Source organism: Camelus ferus, chromosome 1 (genome assembly GCF_009834535.1).
Source record: "Camelus ferus isolate YT-003-E chromosome 1, BCGSAC_Cfer_1.0, whole genome shotgun sequence".
NCBI classification, from domain to species: domain Eukaryota; kingdom Metazoa; phylum Chordata; class Mammalia; order Artiodactyla; family Camelidae; genus Camelus; species Camelus ferus.
Window position 1 is genome coordinate 24,151,177 of NC_045696.1, and position 27,916 is coordinate 24,179,092.

The 27,916-nt window shown below is 37.7% G+C and overlaps 2 long non-coding RNA genes across 2 annotated transcripts; one reads left to right on the forward strand and one right to left on the reverse strand.

Moving 5' to 3' along the window:
- Positions 1–330: 330 nt before the first annotated feature.
- On the reverse strand, positions 331–16,189 carry LOC116662830. Its single transcript, XR_004318925.1, has 3 exons — positions 15,881–16,189; positions 2,257–2,356; positions 331–1,460 (listed from the first exon to the last, which is right to left on the reverse strand). It is a non-coding gene; the product is annotated as an uncharacterized LOC116662830 (long non-coding RNA).
- LOC116662833 lies at positions 13,539–27,879 on the forward strand. Its single transcript, XR_004318926.1, has 2 exons — positions 13,539–13,819; positions 27,668–27,879. It is a non-coding gene; the product is annotated as an uncharacterized LOC116662833 (long non-coding RNA).
- The last annotated feature ends 37 nt before the right edge of the window (positions 27,880–27,916 follow it).

The following is a 27,916-nucleotide window of genomic DNA, read 5'->3' on the forward strand; positions in this document are numbered from 1 at the left end:
CAGCTGTAGCCCAGGGAAGCGTCACGTTGTGCTCGGAATATCAGAGTTTTAAATCTACCAAAGCTGGAAAACAGATTAAGAGTTAAGGCTGAAAGTCTGTCTTTAATGTGCTCTATTATGCACCAGGCATTACAGTTAATATGTCCCTTCAGAGTTTGATGACCTACTTTCGTGGGCTTACAGATGCAGCAGGACACATTAAGGACAGTGGTTCAGCAATGATTGTGAATTTCCTTGCTTCCTCTGATTGACCTCATGCTCCTAATATTTGGTGATGTTTTGAGTGAGTGGAGGAAAGATACTGGTGGTGAAAAGATGGTGAGAGAAAGAGAGTGAGAAAAATCACTTTATTTATATGATCACTATAAATAATGCAACATCAAAAGAAAGAAGACAGGATTTTTTTTTAAACATCCACTATACATCAACAGCGCATCTTTTTTTTTTTTTTTTTTTTTTTTGGTCTTTCAATATTTCAGCAATATTTTCTCTTTAATTAGATTTGAAGTTCCCAGTGGAGGTCTTTAGGGTTTTTATTTTATTTTCCCTTTGATCAGAATTTGCAAACTGGCAGTATTGGCCAAGTGATGCTTGTACACATGTTTTGTCTGGTAGCATCTGGCTTAATTTTTTCTTTTTTTAATTGGAACACCTTTAGGCGGGCATAGCCACTCTGGTTCCCAGTAGATTCAAGCACTCCCTGTTTCTTACATCTGACTGATTCACACATTTACTCTCCAGATATTCCTAGCCCCCAGTGCAAGAGTCCCTGGTCTAGTATATATCTGGCTTATGAGTGCATCTTGGGCCATCTGACTCTAGATTCCGCCATGTATGAGCAATGGACTCTTCACTCTGTTCCCATTGAGTAAGACTATGACTCATACGTATGCAACCCTATTTATCACTACCCAGTCAGGATTTCTTCTGACTTGTGAATTTAGGTAGTGGAAAATCTTCCAAGTGTAAAATTTATTTCCAAATTAGCTGTATTAACTAACCTTGCCTCTTTTCAGAAAGGGTTTAGGATAGCTGTTAGATATAAAGACCCATGATGGATTATTTTTATTGAAAAGCATCAGTTAAAATAAAATCTGGATAATCTTAGAAATTGATGCCGTGTGTTTGGCGGAATCAGGCATGACAGACTGCTGTTTTGTGGAATTTGTTAGAAATGCACTTTTGAAGTAGGAGACAGATGTTCTATTTTCAAAGCATTTGACACGACTGATAGACATAAGATTTTGTGCTGGGCCAGGGAAGACTCTGGGAATCCATGGAGCAGTAATCAGCATACATCTGTTTCTAGAGTGAGTCCAACTGGGCAGAGGAGCCCACAAGAGACAATTCTCAGTGGAAAGTGCAGAGTGGAAGTAGGAAAGCAGCTGGAGGAGGTGGAGCAGGTGTTGAGACCTGTGTGGTAACCACCATCCAGGGCGGCCAGCAGTGACTCCTGTATCCTAGGAAGGAAAAGAGGAGGTGTTTTTATGAGACTCAGAAAATCCTGAAGAAGAGCACATCTCCCTTTCTCTAGAGTCCAATTATTTTCTCTGCTTCTCCACATCCAGTTCATTCACTCCCCCGTTCAAAGTTGAGGAAATGTGGGGATATACATTTTAAGGCAAGCAAAGTCCAAACCACCATCATCTCTCATCTGACTTTTGCAAAGATCTATCAGCTGCTCTTCCTCAACAGCAGCCAGAAATGGTTTTTAAGACAGAAATATGACCACATCACACCTTTTCTGGCAGCCCTCTAACTGGTTCCCCTCATTCTCACCATAAAGCCCAATGCTTTTAACCTGCCTTCAAGATCCTACATGATGATCATTCTAGCCCAAGGTTTCTCAACCTTGGCTCTATTGGCATTTTTAGCTGAAAAAATCCTTTTGGGGGGATGCAGGGAGTGTCAGGGGCTGTTCTCTGCCTTGTAGGATGTTTAGCAACATTCTTGGCCTCTACCAAGTAGAACAACCTATCCCCAGATGTGACAACCAAAAATGTCACCAAACACTGCCAAATACCTGCCCTTGATTGAGAACAACTGATTGATCCAGGCCCTGCCCTGACTGCAGCCTAATTCTGCACCACTCACTTCCTGCTTCCCAACCACCACCACCACCCTCCTCTTCCCCAGCCATACTGTCTCCCTAGCACCTCCTCAAATGCAACCTTCCACTATGTCTTAGTCTTCTCAGGCTGCCATAACAACAATAGCATAGACCAGAGGCTTAAACAACAGATATTTATTTCTCACAGTTTCGGAGCCTGGGAAGTCCAAGAGCAAGGTGTCAGCCATTCAGTTCCAGGCGAGGGCTCTCTTCTTGGCAGGTAGGTGGCTGCCTTCATGCTGTGTCCTGTAGGATAGACACTTCAGGTTTCTCTTTCTCTTCTTATAAGGACGTGAATCCCATCACCAGGGCTTCACTCTCACTGAACTCACCTAATCCTAAGTACCCCCCCAGGGCCCTACCTCCAAATACCATCATATTGAGAGTTAGGGCTTCAACATGACCTGGGGGAGGGAACACAAATATTCAGTCCATAACATCATTTTTCCATTTACTTGTTTTCTACTCTCTTACCTGCAACTCTGGACTATCTAATTCTTACTCATCCTTTAAGACGGATTCTTTCCTGATCCTGGTACTTAGCCTCCCGCCCCTAAACCTTGCCTGCTTTCATAGCATCTGTTTTTTGCACAGGGATTATCGTCATTGAAATTGATTTTGTAATCAGTTCCCCATGTTACTCTTTCAGCACTGACAGCTTCATCAGCATAGAAGCCACATTTGTATAGCTCAGTGCAGTTTCTGGGTCCTAGCACCATGCCTGAGGCACCACATCCCCAAATAAGTAACTAAAGACAAAAAACAGATGAAGCACTAAAACCCAAGATGCCCAGAGAGGGACGTGACCGCAGGTATGCCCTGAAGCTGCCCGCTTGGAGATTTTCTGTTAGATGGTGTTACAGTGCATAATAATGACTATACCTGCTCTAATAGGAATAGCTAACATTGACCGAGCACTTAATTTATGCCAGGGACTGCACTGTATATTTATTATATCAATGAATTCTTAAAATCATCTGATGAGGTAATAGCTATTAGCCTCCCCATTTTATAAAGAGGTTAAGTACATTGACTAGGGTCACACAGCTACAAAGTGGCGGGGCCAGAATTCATACACCAGAAGTTGAACCTGAAGGCTGTTATTCTACCATCCTGTATGGTATCGTCTGTCATGAGTTAAGGAGCTGGGAGTTAGATTTTCAGCCCTTCATCAGACTGTATGATAGGAGATTTTTTTCAGGAGCCTGAGGGCTACAGAGTGTCTGTGTCAAGGTCTAGATTCTTAAGAAATCATTCGTAAGTGGAGTACCTATTGCCAACTGATTGTTCTCAGTGTTGTTTGGAAGATGCGAGTTGGGCATGTGGACGTTAGAGCATAAACAAAGGGACAAGGAAGTTAAAGACTGTCTCCCTAGCATAATCACATCCATCTAAAGTCTCATTCTCATTAGCAAACTTCTATTAAAATTAATAAGCATGTAAGTCATTCATATCTCAGTATGAATGATCGTGAGTCCATAATAAGAAAACTTTCTTCTGATACTGTGTGTGTGTGCATGCATGTATATGAGTCTATAACAACCAGGGACTCTGGGACCCTTCACTGCAGAGTAGAAATGAAAAGGATAACTCAGAAAGGAGTTTGGAAAAGCATAAGCTTTGATAGGGCCACTAAATACTCAATTTCAGAAAAGTAGGTGGAAGACGGCACTGGGTATGAAGTGGGAAGATGCCAAAAAAATCATTGCTACCCACTTTGCAATTACTCCCAGGGCCCGGAGCTGAGAAAAAGTCATCCTGAAGGCTACCCTTGGCACTGTAAACTTGCAATAAACTTTTCACTTTGCCAAAGCAGAAGTAGCCATGGTTTGTAGTTCACTTTCCTTCCATTAATTTAATCTATGGCTTTCATTTTGTCTATCTGTAAAAGCAAAAGGGATACTAATACTTAGCTGTGAGCCAGAGAAGTGACTTATTAGGCAAGATGTACATATCATTATTTATGGCACACTAATAGTTTAGCCAAAAGTCTTTCTGAAAATAAGACTTTTACTGAGAACAGATTCAGGAGAAAAATAAGCGTTCTATACATAGTCGACTGAATTTTCTCTCTTCTGCAGTTATAATTTCATCTACCCAATTTTGATGCATGTACTCAAGTGACAGAGAAGGCTCAAAATATAAAGTCCATCTGTCTAATGGCGGTTTGGCCTATCAATCACATTTGTCATTCCTTGGATTAAGTTGGTCAGCTTTTTGGAAAATGAGGAAGGTGGAAATGCCATAACAAATTGTGGCGAATTGGGGGGATTTGGGTTAATGAACCTGTACCAGTAGAAATCCAAGATCCTGTTTCTTGGACTCCCTTCAGGGTTAGGAGAAAGAAAATATGCTCTCAAAGGTGGAGCCTTCGTCCCTTTGGCATCCTCCTGAGGCATCCGCCCTGGTCATCATGATACTGTCTCAGGGCCCTGGCTATCAGTCCCTCATGACTAATTAAAAACTTGCATAACAGCAATGTTAAAGGGCTTGGAGTCCTTTCCCTCTGAAAGCAGGACTCTGGCTCCAAGTTTGGAGCTCGGTGATATCAAGCTAATTCTACCGCATGGACACAGGCTATTTTTGAGCAAAGCCAACTCTAGTGGATCACTCCCTACAGTGGGAACAGGAGCCGACCTTGGGTGACCCTGAGTGGCCTGGACATCATGGCTTCTCTTGAGAAGTTAAGCCATGCAGTTCAGGAAACAATGAGGAGTGTTGCCTGCAAAGGTCATGATGCTGGAGAGATGAAATAAACCTAGAACTTCACCCCAGAAGTGAAAATCCTTACTTCTTTTCCTCTTCTTTTCTTCCTCTCTCAGAAGAATGGAAGAAGGTGGTGAGATAAGTGAAGTGGCAAAATGGGTGCTCAGCTTATGCATAATGTAAGTAACATACTGATCTATTTAAAAATAAGTTTCGTGACTATTTTTGTTCTCTGGGAAAGTCCTATGTGTCCTGTTAAGTCATTGTTCCTAAGACTGAGAGCATCTCTAAGGGAAGGGAATTGCATACTTACACTGTGCATGTATATACTCTCTGATTGGGTCAGTATTTAATATGTAAATATGAATTATTTTACACCCAATGAGTGAAAGGAAAACTTGATTTAATTTCGGAACATTTTGCATAAACACATTATCAGACATTCATGCAAATTAGGTGCTATTTTTTCACAAAGGACAAAGTATTAGAGGGAAGCAATGAAGAAAGGAAGGTAGCTCTCACCCAATTACTTCTCCTCATCTCCTTCAGAGAGGTGGAAAGGTTATCTTGTAATTCTTTCCCAGACAGCTAACTCGCCTTATTCCAGGAGTGCAGAGGCAGGCAGCCTTTTCTGTTCACATGCTACTGGGGGAGGAAATTAATCCATATACTGTCCTGTCCTTCCAAATACAGCCCAGAAATCCTAGGTTCTGTTGTCTTTTAGTCTGCCCTCTTTCCCCTCATCCCTGCTCAGGTAAGGTGGAGGGGGGCTGCAACAATGACAAGGAAATCTTAAAGAAAACTGAGCACGTGAGTTCCTCACTTTTCTTTCTTTTTTTTTATAGCATCTCTCTCCTGAAGAAAGTAAAATAACATTAAGTTCCAATGGTGTTGAAGAATAGCACAGTAACGGTAAAGAATTTTTCAACTTTAACTAATTTGTAAATGCTATCAAAGCACCAAAAGAATATCAGGACCAGAGTGATGATTTCCTAATTGTTCTGAGCCTAATGGATTTTAATTATGGATGAAAACATGCTCGGCAATTTTGCTGCACATATTGTCCTTGTGATAGCGTTAATTGCCTATATTAAAAAATTATTATATCAATACGTCATTCAACAAACATTGTTGAGCCCTCACGTTGTGTCCTGGACAATGCGAAGCAGGGAATGAAATTTCATATGAAATAAGGCAGAAGCTCTCAATGAGCTTGAACTCTGATCCTGGAGAAAAGGCATGACATAATATACGCCTCTTAGGAATGTGGTAGGAAACACATTTCTGGGAGTGCTACACATGTTTTAAAAAAAAGAGGAGGGGATTACTTACCACTAGCATAATCATGAAAAGCTCTTCAGACTAGATAGCATTTAATACTGAAATATAAAATAATATTTTGTCCACAAATTGCTTTGTAGATATGTCTTTTCTCCTCAACTACACCATAATCTGCTTGTGGCTAGATGCTGGATATTATGCTTGGATTTTTTTTTTTTTATTTTCTTTCTTTTATTCTCTTAGCAAGAATCAGCTGCCTAGAAGACCTTCATCAATAATTGTTTTTTAATACTTGCTAAATGGTAAGACAAAAGTCAGAACAATGCCAAAACTTCCATCTGTACCTCGTAGCTGACGGGATTCCAACAGAGAGATTTTTGAAAGATACCGTGAGAAGGCAGAACCTTCAGTTCCTTGCTTCTGTCATGTCAGTTGGGAAAACTGGATTCTAATTCTCACTTTTTCACTGGCTTGATCTATGAAGTGGATCAGTCTTCAGTGATCTCACCTAAACATCTGCCCGCTAGCATCTTGAAGAATTAATAAGTATCATTTTATGTCACAAAAAAGAAGGTTGTGGGGAAAGACATTATACAAACACAAGATGCCATTATTACACCACAACTTGTGTGTGATGTTAAGTTCATGCTTGACAATAGTGCAGAGATTTTTCTTTTAGAAGCATGTCGTTGCTTTAATTTTTCATTTCACTTTTATGTTTCATCTGGCTCATCTTTTTGAAGTCGTTTCTTTGTTGAAATAGTTTCATAGGGTACCTTTTCTCTCAAACTGGTTTTATTTTGATGGATTTAGCTTCCCTGGAGGAAGCTGCATATGGAAAAAGCTGAGAACCGTTGAGCTGCTAATAATAATTATCCTCTGCCCTTTTAAAGCCTCTTTTATCTGAAGATATCAAAGTATTTTTCCAACCAGTAGCTATAATTACCTCCATCATACAAAGAATAACTGCCAGTGAGGCTGAATGACTTACAGAAGGTTGACAAAGGCAAAATGCAGAACCCGGAACCCCAAATTCCCTCCCCACCCCATCTTCTTCTCTGTCTCCCAAACCCTAGGACTCTTAGGTTCCGAGGAGACTCAGAGAAAAGGGAAGTAAGTCTTCGTATCTGTAGCTCTAATGGACACCTAAACACGGTGCCCTCTCATATACCTGAGGATATGTGAACACGGATGGCAAGACATCCATTGCATAGGCAGCCAGTGGAGGGAGAGGTCACTTTGGGGTAGAGAGGCTGAAAAAGGCTTTGTCAAATGGAATTTCAGGCAACCTCCCCTAGGAAGTGGCCGGTTCTCCATACTGTCTTGCCTTTGCAGTTTTCTTTCTCACCTAGAAAAAGAGAGTTTATATTTGGTAAAGGGCAGGGTCTACTTTTTCCTCAGCAGGCCAAGTTGAGGGCTAGCAGGACGGATTTCTGGGTTCTCCTCACAGGTATAATTTAGGCCCAGTCTTCACTGAGATCCAGAGTCCTTTAGCAGTGGACCATCCATGCTTGATAACTTTCAGATTTTCTTTCTGGGTTTTATCTGCAGATAGAATGACATAGCTCACGCTGGCCAGGTTCCCCTGAGAGTGGGAAAGATGACTGACATGAACAGGGGCTGGTGAGCCAGGCGTTTCGATTAAACATGGGGTCTGAGAACTGGGGGAAGGTCTGGGTCTGACTGACGGCAGGGAGGGCTGGAGGACCTCCACACCCAGCGGAGAACAGGGTACTGGAAACAAGACAAAGTAGCGAAGAGCTTCAGCTGTCAGGTTGTTCTGAAAGTGGAGTAGAGCGTTTTACACGTGGAGAGAAGGGCACTGATCGTTACCTGGATATTGTGACTATGTCCCACAGAGCCTCCTGGGAGTAATTTTTTACTATTAATTTGAACAAGAGCGCTGATACTCTTTATGTGTATAATGAAGCTAATCTCTGCATTTAATAGAAACAACTTTTTAATGTTAGTAAAATCAGAATCTTAAATTTCAGAAGTGAATATACTTTAGGTTCTCTTTCTGGGCTCGCTCTGGTGATTAAGATGCTCTCATTTCAATCCTCTTGGATTAGAATTAGTTGATGGTACTCACTAGTTTTCTCTGAGACCTACCTTGACAGTTTTCCAAATGTAACTTTTTGACAGCAAGCGCTTTCATATATTCATTTTCATATTTGTTCTTATACCTTTAAAGAAGAGCTAATGGTTTGTTTTTATTTTCCTGATCAACAAGGAATTGACGATACTTAATTTGAGGGAAAGTAATGGCCATTATTTAGGAAGCATTTCCCATATGCCTGGTCTTGGGTTAAGCTGCACTGTGTCATCTCGTCCTTAAAACAACAGTATGCGGTAGGCATGGGTATTATTGCCACTTTATAGATAAGGAAATAGAGGCTTAAAAATTTAAGTCATTTAATTGATGTCACACAGCTAATAAATGACACAGCTGTCAAGAAAACCCAGGTCCTACCGACTCCAAAACCACTCTCTTGATGGCAACTTTAACCTATTTCGTAATCGATTCTTAAATTTCTAGTTCTGTGACCTTTACTGTATCGAGTTAAGCCATCAGAAACCACGTGACATTACTATCAGCTCAAACATCTTCGGCCAGCGCGTTGGCATGTACGTACATACATTTGATCCAGTTGGAAACACCAAAGATTGTTACTCCCTCTTTGTGTCACGCCTTAGTTGGGCTCACGGACCCTCTGGATGAGGGTTTCAACTTTAACGACTGTGGTGTCCTCTCGAAAAGAGATGACCTTACTAAGGGTCATTTCTCGGTAAATAAAGCTCCACTGCTGTTGACTTTTGATTCATCATCACACTGATATTCAGTGTCAGTCCAGTGTCACTGGACTGAGCAGCAGTCTTGAGCTCTTATAAAGGGAAACAGGTGGCTGGTCACATTGGACCTCTTCCCTTTGGCAGAGGTGGGGAAACTGCAACTAGTAGTTAGCATTTTAATTGAAGTTGGCATTTGCAGAACCACTTTTCTCTTTAAAATTCTTCTCAAATGAAAGGAAACCAAAATAGAAAGTATTATAACTTCTTCTTGTGTCACATACATCAAGCTCCTTCAGAAGAGGAGACTTCCCTTTTCTTTGACTCAAATCCATGTGCTCCTGAGCTAATGGGCAGTCGTCAAAACTGATACCCACAGGTGTTTAGCGTATCAGGGAGAGTCAGTGTTTTTGTCAACTTTTTAAACAACTCCCCTCACAATCACCAATGCTCTCCAAATAGAATCTGCTGACTTCAATGGCAGGGTCAGTGTTACAGAGTGACTCACTGCCTGAGAGAACAAACAAGCTCAACAAAGGCTACTTAGAGATGTAAATGCTGTTTCCTCATCGCCAGGGAAAGCTGGATTTTTCACAAAATAGAACTGAAAAGCCTGTGTGCGGGGGTTCCTGCTGTCTCCAAGAGTCCTGGGGCTCAAGAAATACACACACCCTCGAACAACTGCTCCCCTCCCCTTCCTCTCCCAACTCCTAGAGTGCACCAGATGCATTCAGTTCCTCAGTGAAAACACTCCTGAACCTGGTCCAGCCCAGCTCCAACCCACGCCAACTTCCCAGAAGCTAGCCTTGCCAAGGTCTCCAGTAACACACTCACTGCCAAAACGAAATGGCATTTCTCCATCTCCATGCTCCTTGACCTATGTACAGAATTTGACACTGCTGATAACCAATTACACAACCTTCTCTCCTTGGCTTCTGAGCCTCTTTCCTCATTTAGTCTTGACTCTCACCTCATCTGCTTCAGAGACCCTCCCCACTCCTCCCCTAACTTTCACTTTCCATGGGGTTACCCCCATTGCTTTCATGTTGGTTGCCCCACTGATGGCAGAGGCCGTGATTTATTCATCTGGGCACCCCAGTGCCTCAACAGTGTTTGCAAAATAACATGAGCTCAAAAAAAAAAAAATTTTGTTGAATGAATACACATCTCTAATACATTCATTTCTGTATTCACCCCTGCCCTGTGCATTTCCTCTGGATGTGAGACAATTTCCACGAACAATTCCTATCGAGCAGAAATTTGTCATCCATCTTTAACTTTTCCCACATCCAAGATCTGTGTGTCAGTAAAGAACATTGATAAATAAGAAAGCTCCCAAATAAAACTTCACTGACTCTTGGTTGTTTTTCCAGTTCTCTTTTCAGTTCCTAATTAAATCTGCTTTTTCAGTCATGACATTTTCTGAATCTGATTTGCCTTCTTTTCAACTCTTCCAAAGGATTTCTTACAGAATAAAAGAAAAAAGTACTCTGTGTTCCATTGGCATTTTGTATAGTAACTACTCACTCCAATGTATTACAAAGAGCAGCCAATTAATATTTGTTGAGTGATGGCCACACGAACTGGATCGTGTGTACTGTTTCTCAATTTGATCATTAATGTAGTCCAGACACATGGATTAGTGGTTCCATTGCCTGTTTATTTTAGTCATTTTAATGACTAAATCATATTATCTCAGAGATGATGTAGTCAAAGTCAAGTGAAAAATAAGTCAGTGAAAAATAAGAATTTGACTCTATCAACTTATTAGTTAGCTTGTCTTTTGGTTTATTTGTAATCCTTCATCTCCTTTTGGAATAATCATAGGCTCATCTCTCCAGAATCCCAAGTTACAATAGTTCTTTCCTGTAGTCTTCAGTTCTTCTGTCAAAGTTGTCTTTTTCGCCTCTCGTTTTGTGGATGCCAGACTTTTTTGAGGCCGTATAATTTTTTTTAATTTGCCCCATAAATCATGTGTAAGATCTTCTTGCTCAATAGACAGGTCTTTCATCCTAATTTTTTAAATGTCTAGCTAGTCATTTCTCTCTCTTCTTGTATACCCTCTGATTGAATCACATTGTGCATCAACTTACTACCCTCTTCCTCTGATTATTTTACTTTATATCCTCTTTCATTTGGATGGATGGATAGATGATAGACAGATAGATAGGTTAACAAAATTACTTCTTACAGACATTAAACAACTATTCAATATAATCTGCTAGCACCAAGAACTTGCTTCCTAAAAATAGATACTGTCTTTTTATCCCCTCTTGATAAGCACATCTCTTCCACATTTGCAGTGGTCAAACGCATTTATACTTGAACATTGTTGTCTGTGTGGTTTACAAAGCTATCCCTCCTTTTATGTGTTTCTCTTTTATTATCATCAGTTTCTGATTGTAAACTCCTAAAAATGAAGAACTGACATTTATTAACCATATCCGTAAACAGTTCCTAGCACTGTACTGTGAGGATGGAGGCAAGTGAAACATTATTTATGTCTATTAACAAATTATCATGTATGGATCTGAAACTCTGTAGGTACCTGAAACTATAAAAATCAATTAATTTTTTCATCTTTCACCAGCATATTCATTCAGCCTTGCTAGAGGGAATGTGTAATGAAAATGGACCCCTTCCATTATTCAGTGGATCTTCTTAGATCAATAGTATTTCCCATTTAGTAAAATGTGATGTCTCATGATTTTTCATAGCAATCTGTGTAATTGGAAGGGATTCACTTTGATTAACATAGAAGAATGGTAATTCATATGAAGCATCATAATGAGATACAAGAAAAATCTACATTGATATTTCTAACCCATCTGAGTTTCCAAAATAATTTTAAGAAACTAAAGAGAACACCTTTTTAATTTTCCTGATGCTTATCATTCCTTCTATTTGATTCTTTCAGTTATAAATCAGGTACATTCCAAATGTCTTTCTCTGCTTGTCATACTCTTTTGCCTAACATTTTAAATCTTCAATAAAATATAAATGAGCAACAGCTTCCTGCTAACCACAAATTCCCCTCCTTGTTTTGCTTTGTCTAAATGTTCTTCTTGAATGCCCAGAGGACTTTCTCTTCCTGCTTGGCACAGTCCGAAATTAGTTTGAATCACATTATTCTTATATCCAAGGTACCTGCATTATAATTCCAAGGGTAATTTGTGTCCTTTAGCCATAGTGTGCTTATCATCAATGCTTCAAGGGACTACAATCTGGCCTTGATCTTGCTCAGTTCATCAAGGTTGCTTGAGGGTAGAGCTATCTGCTGGTAAAATATTGGTTTCATTCCTATGACAACTCAGAAATCTATTTCTCAACCAAGCCAGTGATTTCTCAGTTTTTAAAATCACATTTACAAGGCAGTGCTGATACAAAAGTGTGCATCCATTTTTTTCTCCATTAAGTTCAAAGCAAGCAATTCTTTTTACTATTTCACCTTGAACTTCATTCTGACCTAAATATTCAGCCCTTGAGCATCAGCTAAAAATCTTGTTTGCCTCTGTGTTAGTGGTTTTTTTTTTCAAGTGTGTGTGTTTTCTTTTTAACATCTCATTAAAAGATTAAGACATATTATTATTACTTGAAATAAATGGGTAAACATCGCCTTGTTTATTTCTCTTTCATGCTTTTATCTTCTCCCTGTTAGGTTACCCTAAACACCAGGTCACTTGGTTTGCCAGAAGACTGATTAGAAACCTTTGTTTTGTGCAAAATCCCAACTGTCCACAGGGCGTGGTGCAGACACTCAGCCATTCCTGAGCTGTCATCACATTGATACTTTTTTTGTGAATAAACAGATCTACTTTAGGAAATTATTTGTGATCCCCAGATTGGTTTTTGTAGCCAACTATTTCCCATGTTGATTTTCGGGCACTAAGCCAGTAGCTACACTCTCAGCTCCAAGTCATTGTCACACGTACATTGAAGACAGTTAACATTCTCCTAAATGCTTTGAAATTTCTAGTTAATAGTATCTTGCTTTGAATTAAGTTTGTGTAAACCTTAAACAACCTTTTCAACAATGTGGAAAAAGTTGTCAAAGCCTTAATTTCATATCACGTGTGAAAAGATGTGATGAATTCTGCTTTTTACACACTCAATTCTGTCAAGACAGTTTTGATGTGACAGTACTATTTCAAATGAAGGACCAACTGGTCTGTGCCTTGCTAGGTTTTATTGAACAAATCTGATGGATTTAATGCACGTGAGGCTGGGAGTGGGGTTAGCTGAATTATACCATAAAATAGAGGGAGAAGAATTTGGAGTTCTCAGATAAGGAGATCAGGAAGAGAGAAATGAAGAAAAGGGGAAACTCAACAAGATAATGAAAAGCAAGATTAAAAATAAATAAATAAACATGTTAGTAACCATCCCCAGCACAGGCGGAATGAGGGATATTTTAAGAACGATTATCTCTTTGCTCCATTTGAGGTTATCTGTGTTGCTAATGTTTAACACATTCATCAGCCTTTCTCCCAAATCTCCAAGTTTATTGAACTTATATTCATGTGAGTGGGTGTTTTAATGTTTGTGAAAAATCAAGGGATGGGCTGAGTCGGTGGTATCAGGTACATTAAGGAGGCGGGGCCCAGAGGCTGAGGTGACTTGAGAATTTAACTCCCACAGGCATATGTAAAAGTTTGGGGGAGGGTTTTGGTCAGCAAGTCACGGAATTGCGGGAGTGGAAGTCTTTGTCAATTTCATCTAGAAGCCAAGTACAAAAGGAAGGAGTGGCAGAGGTCCACCTAATCTCTGCTCATAGTAGGTTTTTCAGTGAGAGTGTGGCCTGACCAAATTCACTGTGAGATAACTGAGCAATCTGGGGATGGACAGAGACTATGAAATTCCAGGCAGTGGGATATCATACATTGAGAGGCAGACCTGGCATTGAAGCAATAACAAGTAGCATCTGAAGCAAAGGTAAGTGTCAGTAAATACACCAATGTATCTAGCTGGAGAGATCTGGGAAATGGTACTCGCACCAGGGAATACAGAGAGGCAGCGGGGTGGGGAGACGGATGATGAATTAGATTTGGAGGATGCTGACGTTGAAGGGACTATGACAGAGTTAAGAAGAAATGCCCACTAGAAAAGTGTGTATACACCTACAGAGAGCTTGTATTCAGCAGTCTTTGATTTCCCTTCTGTAGTATCTTACTCAGAATGTGGGAACTGAAGGTATTCAGATGTTTTGGTTAGCCTCCCAAGTAGTGGATGTAAATTCACATAGTGCACTTTTTCTCTTTCTTTCCTTCTTTTCTTCCTTTTTCCCATCTTTCCTCTCTCCCTACTTCACTCCCTCTTCTCTCTCAGTAAACAATTATTGAAGAAAATAGAAACTTTCTATTCTTGGCAGTTTTTTTTCTACATCATTAAAAAAATTATTTTACACATGAATTTTATATGAAACTTGAAAACATTTACTCACATATAAATTAAATGAGTTCTCATAGTTTTGATATGGTGATACCTGTTGGGGTTTTTTTTAGGTTTTTATTGTTATTATTAAAAGAAAAGTGTTCCTGTCATAGTTTATAAACATCACATTTCTCATATTCTTTGCATCTTAAAGGGAAAATTATTCTTAAAACTGTTTCTCTATCCTTACCTATTAACATTAATTTAATTCCCTAAAGCTGTCTTTCCCTTTTTTTTTTCTATTATTCTTTCTATCTATTTTTCTCATATGAATTAATGCTTTCCCAGGTCCTCTGACTTTGAACTCACCAACTGTAAATGGCTGATTGGATCATGGCACTACACGTTTAGGAAGCCTTACTTACTTTTTTGGCTCTTTCATAGTCATCTTAAGGTTATTCTGTAAATACTCCATTAGAATCATTTAAAATTCAATTTATTAAGCCAGCCTTTCTCCCACAATTAGAGCAGAATAGAAAAGCATGTTGGAACCATTGTCAAAAGGGGTTGAAATATACAATATAATCATTGTTTCTTCTTTATGTTATGAAAGAATAAGGACTTTATTAATGTACTTTACTAGAATATGTATTGAAAACATTTGAATTTGTAAAAGCCAATAGAAATCATTTTAAATTATCTTTTTAGAAACTAAGCTGATTATAAAGACATTCTCTTATGTCAATGGTATATACTTAATAGTAAGATAATAAAAACATGGTAATTATAAAAGTGTAAGGCTTGTACAACATTAATTTCTAGTGAAAAGTGCTAAAATGCTGGCAGAAAGTGGTAACAGCAATGAGGACTGACTTTCATTAAATAAAAATAAGATATACTACCTTTCCACTAATGATTAAATACTTACGGGCATGACTATTATCTCCACAGAAAGCTGACTCTTAATCATACTTCAGTTTGCTTTTTAGAAAATTCATCCCTATAGATGCATTCCAAAGATTTATCATGCTAACAACTTCTACTGATTTTTTAAAACATAGGAGGATTTGGGGCCTAGTATAATACTTTTACCTCTTCAAATCTCTAATTAAAATGTTTCTTATGATTTACTTGATGCAAAAATAGGACAAAGGACAATTGAGATAAACTATCATCACGTAGATTTGGAGATACATTCATTCTGAAAAAAAATTTTTAAATGGCAGTCACTGCTCAGAAGTTTTCCAAGTATATGTTTTTCTTAGTTAAAAAATTAATCACTAGCATTTTCTTGTTTATCTTTTTAAAATTTGTTTCTTTGGTGGGTAATTAGGCTTGCTAGCTTATTTATTTATTTATTTATTTATTTATTTATTTATTTATTTTAATTTTATTATTATTTTTTTAACAGAGGTACTGTGGATTGAACCCAGGACCTCATGCATGCTGAGCGCACACTTTACCAACTGAGTTATACCCTCTCCCCTGAATTATATCTTAAAATAGATATATTTGAATATCATTTGTTTCTATTATATATTTCTTCTATAGATAGAACTCAAGGCATTTAATTATATGTATAATATAAATCAGTAAATACTCATTGAGGCAATAGATACTCACGTAATACTCAGAGATAAAAGTAATGGAAGTTAAAAGAATCCTCAAGAGATTTTCCCAGAGTCTCACATGAAGCCAGTAGGAAACCGAAGAAAAAAGAATATATGCAGTAGTCCAGTGTAGCAATCTACTTCTAAGACCACACTATTTCAAAAGTTTTGTCATATATATATATAAAGGATATCCAAAATCCCCCACTTTGGGGACACAGTTCTCACCGTTTGTTTAGTGGTGAACAAATTCTTCAGAATGCAGTCTAAGGTCTTATAACTAGTACCTCTTCCATAAACTTTTCATGAAAAGGTCACTGCCATTCAAGCTCACCCTTCTTTCTCCTTTATGTATTTATATGTGTCACTCAGCACCCTTCCCTTGGCTTGGAAATCCATCAAGAACTTTTATCTTAGGAGTCAGTTGCCAGTTCTGCTTAATGAACCAGTCAGCAGGATTCTCGAGAGCCTTGAGCATAAGCCTGTCTGTGCCCTTTTTCTCCGACTAAGAATGCCATTACCTCAAAAGCTAGCTATTGGGAAAGTCTTAGAACTGTTTACTGGAAATTATACAGCCTCGGACCCACCCTTATTCCTGGGGATGCAGGCACTGTGTTTAACTCTGTAAGTCTACTGACACTGATAATAGGTTTATCAATGCAAGAGAAATCACTGAAAACTGTTTTCACTTTCACATTGTCTTACCCAAGTGTGGGTACTGGAGGTATTAAAATGTTTTGGTTAGCCTCCCAAGCGGAGGACATAAATTCACAGAGCCTCCAAACATCTTCTGTTGTCTCATTTCTCCCTTTCTCCCTCCCTCAGGATATTATCATATTTGGCAAGATGTGGTTCAATTCCACTTAAAATGATGGGATTAGACAGTCAGCCCATCTAATGCTTGGAATCTATATACTCTTAGAAGCATAGTTAAATTTAATCAGATGTTGGGCCATAAAATTAATAGTTCTACATTTGGACCTAAAACAGATTTTTGAGTTTCTTTTGACATTTTAAGAGTGAGTTAAAATAAATATGTAGTAGAACACCAGGCCCATTAAACCAAAATATTTAGTGATCATATTTTATATTTTATGGTCTTAAACAATGTTACAAATTGCTAAGCTATATTTCAATTTGAGTATATTTGCATATCGTATACAAAATGACAGGAAACAAAGAAAGCAATGTGGGTGTTTGGAACATAGGAAGATGTGATTGTGCCACAAATAAAGTTTACTGCTAATGAATTAAAGCAAATACGTGTAGCTGATGCTGTAGTGCATCTTTTGGGGGCTCAGTCATCCCTCCGATTATAACAGGAAATTTCAGAGTTTCTAGATCAACTTTTCAACAAATAGAATATGCATGTACTCAGATGGGCTATACCCCTTGATTTTTTCCTACACAATGAAGTTAACTTTATTGTATATTATTAACTTCAGACCCTGGGAATTAATTATTTACCCCATTGTTTAGCTTTTTCTTTGATTGTTGTACATGTTTTGGAAGGGGTTTCCCTGTTCTAATGTCCATCCATATCTCCAGTCTTCCCATCGCCAGCCCTACCATCAGATACAATCTTTTGATTGTCTTCCTTTTGACAGTCTCCCATGTTTTAGGAAAAATAACTGCAAATTTCTGAGGCAAAACAATTCCCAAACTAGATCATTAAACTCTTAAAATTTCTGCTTGCCAAATTTGATAAATACAGGAAAAACTGAAGCTAGCTTGTTCTTAATTTTTCATACAATTCTCAATTCCATGAGTCAGTATGTGGCATTCACTCAAACATCACCAGTCATGTCTCTTTATAGAGGAAAGGGAAATTGTGCCTTCAACTATCCATCAAAATATCAGGCATCCGTATCATTGCTTTTCTCCTTAAGTATGGTGGCACTGCCAACATAAACTACCCTTTTCCACACCTTTACAATTTTCTGGAAACACACAGACTCTACCTTACATTTTTCTGCATTATCTGGAGAAGTTTTTGTTCTTTTTTTTTTTAGGAGAGGTAAGTAGTGGCCTTTATGTATGTATGTATGTATGTATATATGTATTTTTATTTATATATTTTTATTGACAGTCAATTACAATGTGTCAATTTCTGGTGTACAGCACAATGTCCACATCATGGAGATACATACATATATTTGTTTTCATTTCTTTTTCATTAAAGTTTACAAGATATTGAAGATTTTTGTTTGTTTTATATTTTATTGTAGTTTTGTATAGAATTACCATCTGGGGATCCACAATCTTATCGAGTATGACTGAGAAAAAGAGTACAGAAAGGAAATAAAGACAGAAAAGACAGATATGACAGAAAAGTTTGGCTTTCCTAACATATAGCAGAGCAGAACATGGAACATAGACTTTTCTACTTTATAGTAAGTGTGGAAGGGGCACTGACCTTTACTGAGCCCTGACCTTGACCTTGTACCAATAAACACATAGTCTTTATTTAGTTTAATTCTAACTCTTCAGATACTGAATAGAGGGGAAAATATCTTTAACTGTTGCCATTTTAATAAAAATTGCTTCCAATTTGACTCTTTAATGACTTTCCTTCCATTGTTTTTTCTATGAATAGATATATAATTCTTCTGTAGTTCCAATAACTGTAACTATATATGTTAACTTTTCTTCATTTACTCAACCTAGTATGTATAGTCTACTTCTGCATTATTATATTATTGGTATATATAGTTAATAACTAAATACTAACCAAATAATCCCTTGGTGTAGAGTGGATAAACCATAATTAACTGTTCTTCATGAATTTTAAGTTGTTACTATTGTAGATATTTCTAGAATAATAATTTTTATCATAAAGTTTGTTAGTTTATTGTTGTTTGCATTTAGAATATTTCCTTAACGTAAATTGTCAACAGTAAAATAAATGACAAATGGGCTACCACAAATTCTGATAAAATAAAAACAGTAAGTTTACATGTGTACTATAAATTAACGAAAACAATTGCTTTAGAAATAATACAAGTAAAATATTACTCTGTTACTCTCATACAAGGCCGGTAATATCTTAAAATGGCACAACTCTTTGGAAAACAACCTGATGTATAACTTATTATAGCCGATGATGGAGTGCTACCTTTCCGGGAGTCCCCCCAAATAAAATAGTGCATAAAAGGGCACAATATCTAGCACAAAAATGATCATTGCAACTTTGTTAATTTATTTATTATTTCTAACCTTATAAGTGAAAATTCCTCCTTTATTGTTATAGGAATAATACAAGTTGCTAGTAAACAATTTAAGCAATATGTAAGAACAAAACAACCCTCCCCAGCTCCATTCTGTGGAGGCAACTGCTCCTAATGACTCTTTACAACCTTCCAAAATTTTTCTATTCAAATTTATATGAACACCTATTTCTTTTTACATAATATCACAGCATACAAATTCTTCAATTTGCTATTTTCACTTACTGAAATATCTTAGACATCTTTCCATTTCAGTACATACAGACTCAACTCATTCTTTTGAATAGCCAAATAGTTTTCCGTCATATCATATTTTACGTATCCAGTACTCATTTTGAGTTGTATGTATTTTTCTCTGTTGTAAAGAATGTTGCAAAGAACATCCTTGTACATAAATCTTTCCACATTTACAAGAATAATTATAGAATAGTCTTAGAAATAGAATGGCTGAATAGACAGTACATGCTTTTTAAATTTAGATAGGTTATTCCTAATTGCCTTCCAAAATCAATCTACACTCACTGTGTTTGGCAGTGCCTGTTTCCTCACATCCTTTACAACACTGTGTATTCTCAAACTTTTCAACCTTTGCTAATATAATAAGACCTAATTTTATCCACAAGCATTTGTGCTCTTTGAGGCACTGGAGAGAATTCAGCAGAAGCCACACCACCAGTTACAAAGAGAGAAGTAACATAACAGGAGACAAAATATATTTCATGACATCACACAGTCAAAATTTATGTATCTTAAAGAGTTATTAGAGGTTATATACTTCAGATTTTTCATCTATCATTGAAATGTACGTCTTATTACCTTCACACAAACACACACAGGCATACATACACACACACACACACACACACACACACATAAATAACCTTGGGAGGATGACAAACATGTATGCTCATTTCACAGTTAAGGAGACTGAGATCCAGAAAGAGAAAAAAACTTTCCAATGTCACACAACTACAATCAGACAGAACAAGAACTATAACAAGACTCAACTACAGGTATTATTTCCAAGGTAACGTGTGAGTATAATGTGGCTTTATATACAACATAATGTAGATCATGGTACAATAAAGCTGGGTGATTTGTCCATTTATTAGCAGAAATCTCTTCTAACTAGCACAGTAATATTTGACATTTACAGTGAACAACTGACAAAAGATTAACTTCTGTTCTCTATAGTTTAAGATTTATATATTTAGTGTTGAATGTATTTTGTTCCAATTATTTGAAATTATCCCTAGATGTGTGTTAGCTTTGGAAACCAGAATATGAATTTCCAAAGCAAGTCCCAATTTTCCCAGATGCAAAGGGTTTATGGCAAAAGCGCTGAAAGAAGAAAGAAAAGAGGAGAAACAGAAAGGAGCCTGGATTGGGTCTGATTTGAATGGGGTGTGTCCTCTATATTCCCATTTTTTATCACAACATGAGGATTTTCTCATGCCATTAAATATTCTTTGAAAACTTAGTTTTAATACCTGCAAGGAAATTTATTAATTTATTAAGTTCCCTTTCAGGTTATTTTTATTTTTCTATGTCATAAATAATCCTGCAACAAACAATCTTATATGTAACTTTTTGTCTGTACCTCTAATAATTACCTGGACAAAAATTAATAAAAATGGGTGTATTCGGTCCAAGGATATAGAAATTTTAAGAGTCCAAGTGGCTTTCCTGAAAGACTAGTCCCAATGAAAATATCAAGTGTATATTACTGTGTATATTTCACATCAACCCTCCAATATAGAATGTTATCATTACACTGAAAGGTTTTTGAAATGGAAAGTTTGGGCATTGGTATAATGGATTTTCCTAGTACACTTTCCTCTTCCATCTTTCAAACTTTATATTTTGTTATTTTACTTGTATATATTTCACTGAATTAATTAAATCTGGTTGGGCGTATATGATTAAGACGTGACAGTTTGACAGCCATTAAGTACAAATCTGCACGATCTTGTAACTATAATGGGACATCAGTGAAAGAAGGCATGAGTTCCATGGCAGGCTTCACAGAAGGATGAGCTCAGACTATCCCATGAAGGACTGCTAGAATTCAGGTTGGCAAAGAGAAAGTGAGGCTGCATTCTCGACATAGGAAAACACAAACACCCAGAGGTTCTAATGAGCAAAACATCCTTTATGAACAACTATTTTGATAAACTGGCTTAAATTAGATCAAGCTGGTTTGATTCCAAAATCCCCTTGGTGGTTTTCTCTTCTCATCTCTTAGAATGGGACTCATGCCTTTTGAGTGGCACCAACCTCCTCCCTCAAAATTAATGAATTAAACAGTATCAAGAAAGTGAATGTCAATAAAGTAGGTAAAAATGTTAATTTTCAAAACCACGTTTCCTCTGGTAGGAGATCACCTGTTCTCTGCAGAGATTTGACTCAATCGGAATTCTCATTTCTCATTTTGCCATGTCTGCTGATTTACAGAAAACCCAGTACACTCATGCTTTCCCAGTTTGTTTTTCTCCATTCTCAATCAACACACCACTAGGCCGAATCTTCCTTAAGCTGCAGAATCTGAGCTGACAGTTTTCAATTTGGTGCTTCCAATAAAATTCTTTTACTAAATATAAGTTTTTTTTCTCAGTGAACAGAGGGAAGAAAAGTTTCTATAAGCCTGTTTTTAGAGACTATGTCTTAATTAGCTATCTCAAGTATAGAATACCCTCCCCCCTCATCCATCTGTAAACTAGTATTCAAGCCTGACCACCTCATTATGTGCAAACAGTCAAATAAAAACTGAAAAATAAAAGGCAACCATCTGGATATCTGATATAACACCAAAAGCCAGAGTCCTTAAAACACTCTGTGTTTGCATTCAGTTTCCTCTTACTTATTTATTCATTCATTTTTGTTCTTCTACATTCTCCATCCAGAAAGGATTTGTGTCTTTGCATAATTGGGCCCCCAACAAGCCTCATTTTGTGCTGAACAACAATAGCCTTTTTCTCCCTCCTCAAAAATGCATTAGATACACAAATATTCATAGAGGCTTTATTATAATAGCCCCAAACTAAAAGTGCACCCAGGTGTCCTTCAGTGAGTTAACAGTAAACTCCAATCCATCCATACCATGGAATACTACTCAGCAATAAAAAAAAGAACAAAGTATTGGATGGGTCTCAAGGACATCATGAATAAGTGAAAACAAGCCAGTCTCAGAAAGGTTGCCTACTGTATGATTCCATTCTGTAACATTTTCTAAATGAGAAAATTAGAGAGACAGAGGATAAGTGAATGATTCCCAGGGAATAGAGACAGGAATGAGGCATTGGTGAGGCTCTAAAGAAAAAGCAAGAGGGAGCCCCTTTGTGGTGGTGGAACACCTCTGTTCCCTGATTGTGGTGGTGGTGGTGGTTACATGGATCTTCACATGGGGCCAAACCAGGTAGAACTACATATACACATGCACACACACACAAATGAGTGTGTATAAAAACTGGTAACAACCAAGACTGTAGTCTAGTTACTCAAGTTATACCACTAGACCAATATCAAGTTTTTGGTTTTAACATCACACTACAGTCGTACAAGATGTTACCATTGGAAGAAACCAGTGAAAGTTTCACCATACTCTGTATTCATTTTGCAACTTCCTGTCAGTCTATAATTATAATTTTAAATTTTAAAGTTTTTAAAAAATGCATCAGGGTTCACTCCCATGTTTTCCCTTTGCTGGGACCATCAGGGCCCTGACTTTGATCCTTGGACCCCTAAGCTTTTGACTCCTGTCAGGAAAGGCTGCCTTAGCTCCCCAGACTAGGTTGGTTTCCTTCTAGCTTATGTTCTCGTGACACTTTATATTTCTTTTGGGCCTAACACAATGGCTATTAAATAATTCCATCAGTGTAACATTGTGCTTAAAACCTGCCTCCTCCTGACTATAAATTTTAAAAAGGCACCAAGTCCACCATCGTAACCTTTAGTACTTGGTGCAGCCCTTAAAATGCTGTAGGTGCTTCATCAATATTTGTTGAAATAAGGAGTGAGAATGACACAGCACATGAGCAAGGATTTCTGTAAGTCACAGCTGGGGAATTTCAGTCTGAATATGAAGATGAGATCATGGAGAAAGTCAGTACATAGCTAATAAGTAGTTCATCGCATTTTATACAGATGTCTGGTACCATAAAGAATATAAATATTAATGCACACCCTGCAAAACACTCAGCTCATCTAGAACCAATCAAAGGTGGTTATTTGATTATTTCCATCTTATCAAGGAGAACATTTTGACTATTTTATTTGGCGCTGGTAAAATACAGTCTCCATCCATATTCTCCATCCTCTGGTGTATTTTTCCAACAAAACATGTTAGAACAAATTCTGACAATGAGGACATTACTGGTGTTCAGTGGCTGTCAAAGCTGTTACTGTCCCCAGGATCCAGAAAAAACAAGCAAAGAGACAACTGGCCATTGACATTCTGACACCTTTTTTCAGTCCATCTCCTATTTTCAGGAACCTACCTTCTCTCAATTCAAATGATCTCATTCTTCCATACTGTTTTGCAGTTGTTAAATACCTCCAGTGTGGCATGCGAACACACACGATTGTCTTCCTTTCCTTTTCTCACATCTTCTCCCCCAGATCTCATTTCCTCAGTCTTCAGGCCAACCCACAGGAGGGTAAAATCTGACTACATTGACAGAAGTAATGAACAAGCAAAAAAATCTCTAAAACAGTGATGAGAAGAGATTTTTGTGAGATTTTTGAACAGAGTGGTGGTTATCTAATTTAGCTCACTGCCTCCAGTTCCCCCATCAGACACCAGAAGAGGGATTGGCTTGAGAGCATGGCAGCTTATTTATGGAAGTTTTCCACCCCTCAAGATACAAATCAAATGAGAAGTGTAAGAGATACATGGACATCCAAAATTTTGCAATGCTAATATGTGTGTTCTGGAAGCAAGTACACAAAAAGATATGTATGAGAGCTCAGTCTCTTTCACGATAATTAGCTCAGAGCTGCATAGGGAGGATTAGGCTAGTGGCAGAAACCAAATGCCTAACAGCCCTTGGGAAAATCCTAGGCAAAGAAATATTTCTAAATAAGTTCTTATGTAAAGTCTTGATTTTACTTCCTGGTGGTTTAGAGTCACTAGACCATTTTGGGCTATTGCTCTCTCAACAACATTCACTTAATATCATAAACTGAGCATTTTGTGATGTTTATTTGATGTGTTTATGAAAATGACACAATATTTTTATTATCAGTTACTCGAGTCATCATTTTAGACAGTGGTAGAACCAGGTGATGGCTAACTTTGGAGTGATAACAGTTGATTCATATGGAAAAGAAAAAAATTGAAACAATTTTGCTAATTCAAAATTTCCACTAAACTTTTTCTCCCAGAATAACAAAAATTGCCTTTTGTGTTTCATTTCTCACTTGACATTTTTCTTTTGAATGAGACAAGGATTACATCTGAAAAGTACTGCCATGTACTGGCCCATAGTGGGAGCAAATTACAGAAACAGGAATAGACCACATTCCTCACTTATGTTCTCTGGTTTAGTGTCTGTGCAAATCTCTTCACTCCAACTTGAAACCTGTGTACTGGTCAAGTAGATTCATCTCTTTTCAAATATAAACCCCCTATCTGTCCCTGTTTTTCTTCCTCAAGTCATTGAGAAACACACTACTGAAAATAAATTTAATATTTTTAACCTAGGTGATAACTATACAGGAAAAAATTAAAAGTAGGACACAGAAAGAAAATGAAAACATCAGCATTTATTCTCCTGCATTCATGACACTCATTATCAGAATCAGAAAATTACCACAACAATAATAAAAATACAGGCCCCAAAAGGCAAATGGATGTGCTCCTCCAAATTTTATTTCCAAATAAGTTGTTTAGATCATTGATACTTGGAATAGACATAATGTTCTAGATCATAGTTAGGACCCTCAGGCATTCTATGAATGCCTGTTTAGTCCAGAACCATGGAAATCAGAGCCGCAAATGGGTCCCAGGATGAATAAAGGAGGAATAAGAGAGAATGAAGAGCACATTTTTGAAATAACCAAGTTCACCTTTGTTCTCCTCCCACCTCCTTTGTGGCATCTCTTCTGCCTTTTGGTACCTTTAGTTTCTGGTTTCCAGGCACTTGCACCTTTACATTTGCCTAAGACCCACATTCTAGAAATCTAGACGGACTTGACCCCTTGAACCACCTGCTCCATAGTAAAAACTGACGTATCATCTGACGAAACAGTCCATTCTTTCACGTGACATTTGTTCATTATTATACCCCCACATTAGACTAATGCCCGGTACTCATTAGGCAATCAATAAATGTCTGTTGCACGAATAAATGAGTGAGGTACAGCTGATATTAACACCATGTGAAGAAGGAATTTCTAAATTTGGGAGCACCTATATTTGTGTTGGTTTAGAGTCCCTCGTTTTGTTGAAATCCATAATTAATTTTGTTCACACTGCATTGCAGGCAGCTGGTACAAAAAGCTGTTCTATTATCCATAGTTTAAAGTGAATACTGGTGGCTTCCTCAGATTATCGCATTATAATAACAATAACAACAACAACAACACTAGGTAACACATAAAACACTCACTGAGATTCAGGCACTTTGCTAAGCAGTACTCATATCTGCACTTTCATCCTCTCACTAGCCCTAGGGGCATGTACTATTGTATTCCCACTTTAGAAATGAGCAAACTAAGGTACAGTTTGATCGACTTCCCCAAATCACACAGCCATCCTGCTTAGCAGGCCGGCTCAAGCCTGGGCTCTGAGCTCCTCTGCCATCTTTGCGGTTGTCTGCTCTCCTTTCACATTAACACTGCTCATCCCTGCTGTAAAGCTTCCTTAACTAGGAGGGATCCCCCCTGATAAATAGACTGTGTGCCACTGGTCAGAGTCGGTGGTGGTGTCACTCCCATACCTTCACAATCCCAGTGACCACTGGAAGAAAAAAGGAAAGCGATAGAGTCGTATGCAAAAGCAGCTGTGTCCCGTAATTTTACATTTCTCAGCATTCTTCCAAACACTAGGTAGCATTAATGATGACTAGCCTGCAGCATTGGTCATTGACATAGGAAAATGTTATTTTACATGTTATTTTTCACACTGCTGATTTTCGTCTCCTCAGAGCAGGCATCTTGACGTGACAGCTTTAGTTAAGTTTTCCCCTTACCAGGTACATCCCCACTCCTGGACTAACCTTGAGATAACTGGTTTGGCTTTCAACTTGTAGACTCTCAAAACAAAATCCAAACCTGCATTTTGTGTTGTACCACCGTACACTTCCAATACATTTCCTTCTTTTTATCTTACTCTGATCACTAGTGTGTTACATGATTAAAAAAAAAAAAAAGAATAATAGTTTACAATGAGATATCTTCTGAAAATAAAGTGATTTGATTTCAAAAGCTAGACACCATGAAAGCTATTTTCCTTTTTTGCAATAAATTCCTTTATGTCGTCTAAGTCACCATATATTATCTAAGTCAACTTTTCAATATAATTTTCAGAGTGTCCATAACCCTTTGTCTGCCAGTTATGTGTCTGTCTTTCTGTCTTTCTTTCTTTTCTTTTTTTAGTGTTCTACTTTCTCTCTCTATTTAAGAAAAATAGCTGTTCTCTCAAGCCCAGTTTTCAACTCAACCAATTTTTTTTTTTTTTTTTTTTTTTTTTTCTGTTTAAAACTACTTATCAGTCATTTTGGAACTTGGTCTACCTGTTGGGACACCAATTAGCTTCAGTGCATGCTACCCGACACTTTTTCAAGCTACGACTCAATTTCATATCACACTTTTCTCCCCTGAGAGTTTCATGCCAAGTTGCTGCTTTTCTTTCCAGAGTTTAATTTTTTTTTAATGCCATGAAATAAATCAACCTGTGGATTTTCTAAACAATTCCAAAAGGCAACAATAAGCCAAAAACAGATTCCTAAGAGCAATGACAACCTTGTAAAACGCTGTATGAACGCAAGTTCACAGAGTTAAAGAACAGAGGCAGTTACATGATTCCTCCCTGGATTCAGTCCTTACTCTTGAGTTACCCAGATACTCAGATACTAGAAGGATCCAACACTTGGGTTGTACAGTTACATCGCCCACTTCCATTTGCCAACATAGTACTAAAACTGACAACTGCCAAGAAATAGAATGCAGCCTTTCTATGCAGACATAGAAAATGCAGTGTATAAACTGGAGAAAATTTACTAAAACATCTTCCAGGAGAAAAACAGGAAAGGAAAAGCCATGCTAAGGAAAGGAAAACTGTATCATGACCTCTTTCCACTATCTTCTACCTCTTAAAGGCCACGAGATGACATAAGGAATGCATCTTAAACCCAAAGACCAAGCCTAAAAAGACTCGTAGTACCATACAGATATTCGGCATTTAGCTGATGAATCAAATCAGTCTAGATACACAATCTAGATAAACCTCATGGCTTTTGAAGATGTGCACTACATCCACTTCACCTGGTCTAAAGGAAAACCATCAAAGAATTAGATCCCTTAATCAAGTGGGATGCCAATATAATGCGTGATTCTGCTTTATTTGCTCACAGGACTCCTGGATCCTTGAGACTTTCCTTGATGGTGCTTCGCTGGCAGCGTTTTTGCATCAGTGTTCTGAGCATCAATATTTATTGAACAGCCAATGGAGCAAATGAAGAAGGTGCAGAAGATTAATCTAACTATGGGCTGATCACAGTATATAACTTGTAGGCCTTTAGTGGAGGGGCTCAAAAAATAAAACCCATGATTACAGTTTGTTTTATTTGCCAAGTGTAGGATACAAATTCCTCCCAACAAAG